This window comes from Rattus norvegicus, chromosome 1, assembly GCF_036323735.1.
Source record: "Rattus norvegicus strain BN/NHsdMcwi chromosome 1, GRCr8, whole genome shotgun sequence".
Taxonomy (NCBI): Eukaryota; Metazoa; Chordata; class Mammalia; order Rodentia; family Muridae; genus Rattus; species Rattus norvegicus.
This window is the reverse complement of record NC_086019.1, coordinates 241,994,189-242,002,945: the sequence shown is the minus strand read 5'-3', so window position 1 is coordinate 242,002,945 and position 8,757 is coordinate 241,994,189. Positions and strand designations below refer to the sequence as shown.

General features: G+C 39.8%; 1 pseudogene; it reads left to right on the top strand.

The window, feature by feature from the left end:
• Positions 1-5,932: 5,932 nt before the first annotated feature.
• On the top strand, positions 5,933-6,702 carry Psma5-ps2 (proteasome 20S subunit alpha 5, pseudogene 2; annotated as a pseudogene).
• Positions 6,703-8,757: the final 2,055 nt, after the last annotated feature.

The window sequence follows — 8,757 nt, the reverse complement described above, 5'->3', positions numbered from 1 at the left end:
CAAACATCCCCCTCCCCCCTCCCCTTCCTTATGGGTGTTCCCCTCCCAACCCTCCCCCCCATTGCCGCCCTCCCCCCAACAGTCTAGTTCACTGGGGGTTGTACCCGTTTTTAATTGCTTTTTATTGTCTTATTGTTTTAGCTAAGATTCACAATTTATTTAAATAATAATGAAGAAAGGGGATATTCTTGTCTAGTTCTTGATTTTAGTGGCAGTTCTTTTGTTTTTCTTCATTTAATATTGTATTAGTAAAGGCTTGTCATATGTAGACTGTGTTAGGTCAAGATATGTTCTTTTTATTTTGAGTTTCTTCAGAACATATATGAAGGAATTGGAGTTTGACGAAAGCCTTTTCTGCACCTATCAAGATGACAATGTGATTTCTGTCCTTGAGCCCATTGCTTGTATCATATATTTATTGGTTTACATATCTCGGGCCATCTTTGCATCTCTGGAATGAAGTCAAACTTTTTAAATTCTATTTTTCTTGGACATTTTATGTATTTACATTTCAAATGTTATCCCCCTTCTCCCCTCTCCTATACCCCTTCTGCCCTCCCCCTGCTTCTATGAGGTGCTCCCACTCCCACCCACCCACTCCCACAATGTCAAATGGATCATGAAGAATAATCTTTTCCATGTGTTCTTGAATTAAGTTGTAATATTTTGAGAATTTTTACTATGTGTTTATCAGAGAGTTTGGTGTATACTATTTCCTTCCTTTGTTTTAATTACTTTTATAGTCCCATCATTGCCCCCGTCCTGGTCCATTCTCCCACAGTTCCTCATCCCATTCCTCCTCCCCACTGCCCAGAAGAGGATGCCCCACCACCACCACCCCCCAGAGCCAGACCTCCACACTCCCTGGAGCCTTAAGTCTCTCCAGGGTTAGGCACATCTTCTCCCACTGACCAGACCATGTAGTCCTCTGCTGTGTATGTGTTGGAGACCTCGGACTAGTTTCTGCATGCTGCCTGGTTGGTGGCTCAGTGTCTGAGAAATCTCTTTCCTTCTTTTTTTGGTTTTGGTATCAAGATAGTTACATTATAAAAAGAGTTTCACAGTGTTCCTTCCTTTCTTGTTTATGGAATAGTTTGATATGTATTGTTTTTATTTCTTTTTTGAGGTTCTAATAAAATTTGCCATTGAATCTATCTGGACATTTAGCTAGGAGATTGTAAATCACTGCTTCAATTGCATAGCTTACTTAAGGTTTACTTTTATTTTACATGCATGGGTGTTTTTACTGCATGTATGTCTGTACACCACATGCATGAATGAATTATCCACTGGGACCATAAGAGGGCATTGGATCCCTTAGTACTGCATTTAGAGATGATTGTTAGCCATCATGTGAGTGTCAGGAATTGAACCCAGGTCCTGTGAAAGAACAACCAATGCTCTTAACCACTTAACCTCTTTGTCAGCCCTGCTCTTATCATTTTTTATGGATCTGTTGAAAGCCACCAAAATTTATAGAATGACAAAATGCCTACCTCCAAGATCACCTACTTTCACATGCTAAAAACCACTAGAATTAATAAAACTTAGAGAGAATCTATCCTGTATGCTAAAATATTTTGGAACAAGACTCACAGGAGTGTTTTGGTTTTTGTAAATCTTAGAATCCCATCTTTAAAATTACAAAGTTACATATAGGAACTATCACATACTTGTCCCTTGTTTGAGGAGTGCCCACTCTTAAGTTTTCTCACTTCAGATGAGCTGGCCCTCCCCTGGCTCCATCCCCCTAGTTTTCCTAGTGTAGTATCAAGTGTATCATCAATCCACATGTGTTGCTGGATCTGAGTTTTGGCTCCTTGTCACTCAAAAGCCAATATTTGGAAGCTGAAACTTGATTGAAAGGGGAGAGGGTACAGGTAGGAGCTGTGTTAGGTTGGTACTGAGAGGAGGGGGACCATGATCAGGATATTTAATTAATTAACTAATTAATTAAAAGAAGGAAAAGGAAACAAACAAACAAAAATATTAAAATTTTTGATTATCCCAGTAGAGTGATATACACTTTTAATCCTAGCATTCAGGAGACAGGGCAGGGAAATAGATCTCTGTAAGTTTCAGGATGCCTACAAAATGAGTCCCTGTCTCAAAATAAAACACAAGAGAAAAGAAAAGGAAAGGAAAAAATAACTGTGTCCTACAGTTTCCCAGCTTTCCATGTCACAATCCCATTGCTCTGAATGTACTACTTCTAGTTTATACTCTATCTGGTTGGAATAATAATCAACACGGTCAAAAATCAGACCAGAGTATGGAGGGCTGATGGTGGCTTTGAGACAGGATCATTTCATCCTGTCAGTAAACTTTCTTCTCGAGCAGATAGGGATATTTTATGCATCATGGATAATGCAGTCACTGCTGAATAGTTTGTCTGTTTTGTTTGTGCTTTTGTTTTGGTTTTTTTTTGTCATGATTGAAATAAAATTCCAGGCTTTGCATGTATCAGACACTATAATACTGAGCTATATCCCCAACCACATTACTGCTGTTTTTAATAATCCTGACCCAAAGACCATCATTCAATTAAGGTGATGACTTTATTCAGATTATTGTTCTAGTTAGTGTTTGTTAAAGATAAAGAAACTCAAGAAAAAAAAGTGTAAGGAACTTGTGTTTGGGAATGAGTCATTCTTGAGATGTATGAGAGTTTTAAGGATAGCTTTGATGATATTTTACACGAATAATGTGCTAGGCTATGGTGGTCACCTTATGTGGAAATATGCTCGGCCATGGTAGTCATCTACATCAACCTCAGACAACTAAGGAACGGAGTTGTTGTTGTTGTTGTTGCTGCTGCTGCTGCTGCTGCTGCTGCTGCTGCTGCTGCTGCTGCTGCTGCTGCTGCTGCTGCTGCTGCTGTTGTAGTTGTTAAGAGTTGCTTTTGTCTCTAGAACAGTAAGACCCACATCAAGTTCATTCAACATCATCATGCTGGCCAGACTTGTCTCTCATGAGTATTCGTTACCCTGCTCCATTCGAGAAAATATCTAAATTAATAGTAGATCATACTTTACTGATAGCCTCCTACTTTGTAAGCTCTGTCTGGGTAGTAAATACAAGTAACCCTATTATCCAATGAGATTTGTCATGTCCCATTGTGATGTCAAGTATACCCCTTATTTAATCTTCACAAAACCTCCTGAAGGAGGTATTATTGCAATTTCCATTTTAGAAGCTTTCTTCTTTTTGATTTAAAAAGAAAGGGAGGAAAGAGGAGATATTTAGGAACACATGGCTGGATAAGGACAGGACTCTTAACCAAGTATCTTTAGCCCTAAAGACAGGTCTCCTAAGCCCTGTGTAGTATGTATCTTCCAGGCCTCTTTATCATGATTTGATGAATCAATTTTCTTAGCTCCATTTCTTTTCAGCTCAAAATATGTCTAGAACGTTGGGGAGGCTCCCCTACATAAGTAGCTTCAAGATCAGAGAAGGGCTTCAGTTTAAAAACATTTCTCTTTATGTCTTTAAACAAGCACAAATTTGGTATATGATACATTTACTCAGTTACTAAATTCAGAGAGCAGTGTGTGATGCAACTCCAAAAGCACTCTAATTCGTGCCAAGGCATCTTGAGCTGGATCCGGGTTTGCAGACAACTTAAGATAATATTTATGAGCATTATTTGTAGGAAAACACTGCCCTCATCAAGTTATAAAATGTTATCAGTGTTCGATTCTAGTCATGTTTCTTAGAAGGACTTTCTCCATCAACTGAAATGCTGTACTTGACACAGTACAAAGTCATAGCAGCTTTGAGGAGAACTGGGTACGGTTAAGCCTAAGCTTTTATTATTATTATTATTATTATTATTATTATTATTATTATTATTATTATTATTATTTCTGATACTGTCCAATGAAAAAGGGTGCCCTGAAAATAAGGATGAAAGCACAACTGACTGATTGGATATTGCTCCTGTAAAGCATCTATAAAAATAGCACACCCAAGCTATTCAGGGGTTACAGCAGATAGAAAGTTGCATCAGGGTCGATGCTTTACCAGGAAACTAGTTCAGTGTATGTTATACTCAAGCCTTTGGTTCCAAGTCTCAAATACCAGCCCAAGCTCACAAGAAAATAGGAAGAAGATGGAATTTTACAGAAAATGAGAATCCCATAGAAAGCAGCATTATCAACATACGCAGGTCTGAAAGGGACTGACGGGAGACAGGAACGGCACCAAGACTCTGCATTTTTCACTTTTGCCTTTCTGGCTTTCTCCTCACTTCCTCACTGGTTTCTTGACTTCCAAATCTTTGTACCTACCTTCTGTTTTCTGAATATACCAGGGCTGTTGTACTCTTGAACTCAAGGACAAATGTGATCACATGTATAAGACTTGCACAAGATTTGGGCTTGTCAACATCCTGTTGTAGAGTATTGAGCTCAGGAGGCCCAGCTGCTCTCTGAGGCTTGGTAGGTAATTGATAGTTACTAAGAGAAAGAAAGGTTCTCCTCAATGGTCTGTCCACTGGCAAGGTATCCATGCCAGAGAAATTCGTTGGGTCACCATTTAAAAAAGCATGTAATAGAAAGACTATCAGTTAGGAAAAGAAAAGAGATCAGTGAGAAAAAGAGAGGGTAATGGTAGTATGATCAAAATACAACATACACTTGTGTGAAATGTCATAATGTTGTATGACTTCCTGAGGAGACACACATACATACACACACACACGCACACACCCACACACACACCAAACATACAACTCTCTCCCTGCCTCTCTCTCTCTACATATATATATGTATATATATATATCACATATATATATCACATATCACACATACAACACACACACACACACACACACACACACACACACACACACACACACACACACCACTTAGCCCAGGAAGAAACCCTACACCAGACCAAAGTAACAACTCCTGGTAAGAGGCCTGTGGCTAGAGTTCCATGGCCAGGGTATGGTAAGTATCATTGTCAACCTGAATGTTTTTCAAAAAACAACGAGAATAAAGTGTCATGACACAAATGTAGCCATGCCAGGGACTTTGGCTGCCACCTTGAACTCATTTTCTTCCATTTTCCACATCCCATTCTTGGAATCCTACCTGGTCTCTTCCACGGATGTCTCTTGGATCCACTGCTCCTCTCCAGGCCCTGCCCCCTCATCACAATCACAGTCTCTTTCACCTGGATTACCAAACCCTCTGTAGGTTTCTCAACTTTCTCTGCCCCCAGACTCACTGCTTCCAGTCCTTTCTCCACTCGGTAGTTGGAAGTATCTTCCCAGAGGTTCTTATTTGAATATAACCAGGACGTGTTCAACAGTTCTACTTAGAACCATTCAGTGGCTCCCTCGGCATTTAAAGACAAGCTTTCTTCATGTGGCTGAAAGAGGCACTACAGCATGTAACTTCTAGACACAATGTAACCAGAGCAACCATGAATTCATAGCATCTATGATTACTTGAATTGAGCCGGTCCCTGACAGGTCCTCCTAACATCTACCTGTGTACCTTAAGTGTATTACTGTACCTCTCTTGCTCTCAGACAGAAGCCTTTCCAATCTTCTATCAACATCTAACTTCACCTTCTGGAAATAACTCAAGAGTAAGGATGGGCACATAGGACTTCACTCCTTAGTGCTGGATTACAGGCCACTGATGGACTCTGGGAGAGGAAGAAGCACCTACCACCTCCAGTTGTGTATCTGCCAAAGATTAGTTGGGAAGAGGGGACATATACCTGGGAGGGAAGCAAGTGAGAGAAAGTAGGGGTAAGGTCAGTCAGAATGCATTATACACAGGCATAAAATTGTCAAAGAACAAATGTAATTTTAAAAAGTGTTTTTCCAAAGACTGTGACTTCAGATTATGGTGCTGCTTTCAGTCGTGTGGCCTTTGGAAACCCCACATAGCCACCGCCGCCTTCTCCTGTCCTCACCATGTTCCTCACTCCATTGGAATATGACAGGGGTGTGACTACTTTTTCTCCTGAAGGAAGATCATTTCAAGTAGAATATGTCATTGAGGCTATTAAGCTTGGTTCTATGGCCATTGGCATGCAGACATCAGAAGGTGTACATCCAACTGTGGAGAAGAGAATTACATCCCCACTAATGGAGCCTAGCGGCATTGAGAAAATTGTAGAGATCAATGCTCATGTAGGTTGTGCCATGAATGGGCTCATTGATGATGCTAAAACTTTAATGACTAAAACCAGAGTGAAGACACAAAAACACTGGTTCACCTATAATGAGACAATGGCAGTTGAGAGTGTGACCTAGGCTATGTTCAATCAGACTTTGCAGTTTGGAGAAGAGGATGCAGATCTCGGGGTCACATCTTGTTCCTTTGGAGTAGCATTGTTGTTTGGAGGAGTTGATGAGAAAGGATCCCAATTGTTTCACATGGACCAATCTGGGACCTTTGTATAGTGATGCTCGTGCAATTAACTCTGCTTCAGAAGTTCCCAGACCTCCTTGCAAGAAGTTTACCACAAGTCTATGACTCTGATGGAGGCCATCAAGTCTTCACTCATCATCCTCAAGTGTGTCATAGAGGAGTAGTTAACACAACTAACATTGAGCTAGTCACAGTGCAGCCTGGTCAGATTTTCCACATGTTCACAAAGGAAGAACTGGAGAAAGTAATGAAGGATATTTAAGGGGGGACCGTCCTCAGACTTCTGTGGGACGATTTCAGTTCTAAGTGCCCTTAGTGCCCTTAGACTTTATTTCCAGTTCTTATATCATGGAAAATATGCAGTGTACGTGTGTGTGTGTGTGTGTGTGTGTGTGTGTGTGTGTGTGTGTGTGTGTGTGTTTATGATGCCTGTACATAGCAGCAATTCTGAAATAAAAAATCTGAAAAATTAAAAAAAAAAGAACTATGACTTCTATAGTCCCTCACACAATCTCTGTTTAGATTAATGAATATGCCCTGCTGTCTGTCACCTCTGGGAGAACACAAAGTCAACACCTCATTCCACTTTTACCATTCATATATTTTTGTTTTCTGTTGTCAACATCTCACAATTTTGAAAACTTCCCCAAATCCCTAATCCAGAGTTGAATGTTTTTCCTGTGTGTTTCCATAGTAGCCCACACTTCCTATGGCACCATATGCAATATGACTGACTATTCATCCACCATCTTGCTACAAGGCTGTGCCCTGTAAAATTCCAGGTTTATCTGAACTGTAGACTTACATCTAGTGTCTATGACAGACAAGGTCATAAATAGATATTTATTGCACAAATACCCTAAAATATATTTGTGTATCTTTCTTGCCCTGAGACAGAAATCTTTCCAATCTTGTATCAGCATCTAACCTCACCTTCTCAAAATAACTCCCTGCTTCTCATTATCTTCCAAGGGTGAGTGTTTTCCATAAGAAAATTAACATGGCCACTGCAAAAATGGTCCTACCACAGCTAGAGGAGAGCAGAGAGGAAACTCACTTACTCTACTCTCATGCTTCTTCCCAGAGCTTCCCTGACAGACCATACTGTAAGACTTCATTTTGAGGCACACCTTAGGTACTCCCTAGACAACAAACAGTTCTCCTGAAAACAAGGAATGGCTCTGATCTTAAGACCACCTCTCAAGTCGTAGAAAAGCCCCAAAGTCTCAGAAGTAGGCCTGACAGCAGAATGGTAAACACACAGTGCTAGAAATCCATAAGCTTTTTGATGGTACCCAATTTGGCTCTGAAGTCTTCTAGTCAGGGAAATCAAGATGCAAGAGATGTGTCTCACCTTAGGTCATAAACCATTAAAATAAAGACACTAAAAAAAAAGCTCAGAATCCACAACTTCTTCCTCTTTCTACTGTACCAAGAATTCACCTAAAGTAAAACATATTGATATAACTGTATTGCTCAAAAAACTCTGAATACCCAAGCTCCACATATCCATGAGGCATGAGTAGCCCAGTGCAGAATACAGATTCCTGTTGTCCTTATAGATAGAGAGTTCAGCTTTCCCTGACCTCTGCTTTGCAAGCAAATTAATTCTTAAGAAAAAAATTCTGATTGACAGAAACATCTTGCTGAAAGGTAATACAATTAGGGCCCGCCCTTGAAAGCAATTTAGGGCTGATTCTAACAAATTAACCTTTCTGGACAAATTGACAGGTCACCTCAGGAAAAGCACAAGTAAGCCTGTCTTTTTAAAACTGAATCCTAGCAAACAGAATTGAATGCTGCTTTCCACAAATATCTCCCTTTGCTTTGGTAGCATATTGGCTAACTGTCAGTAAAAATGAAGCATCTAATTTCTTAAATCTTCATCATCAATTGCTTCATCCCAGGTTCTGCTGAGTAGCATTTCTACTTCCAGAGGTATTTGAGGGGTCCAAATAGCTTGTATTATTTTGCTTAGAACTTTCCATTTTCTCTATAATTGACAAAGAAGTGAATTCAATTTGACAGCAACAGATTAAACATATCTAGAATGTGCTCATTTGCACATAGAACTTAGCACATAGTACTTGGTGAGCCCCATAATTCAGTGATGCATATAAATGAGCCAGTCCATCTGCCTACACATAAAGTAGTTTTCCCAAAAAATAATCAATATGGATATCCATTTATGTGTTCAGTCATGTAGTATTTTATTTAGTAACAGAGGTTGTCTAAGGGTTTCTATTTGCCAGTAACATATTAAGCATTTCTAGAATGTACTCAGATTTGTACATGAACTTACCACATAGTATCTAGTGCTCCAAATAATTCACCATGATCTGCCAAGAGACACCATGACCACAGC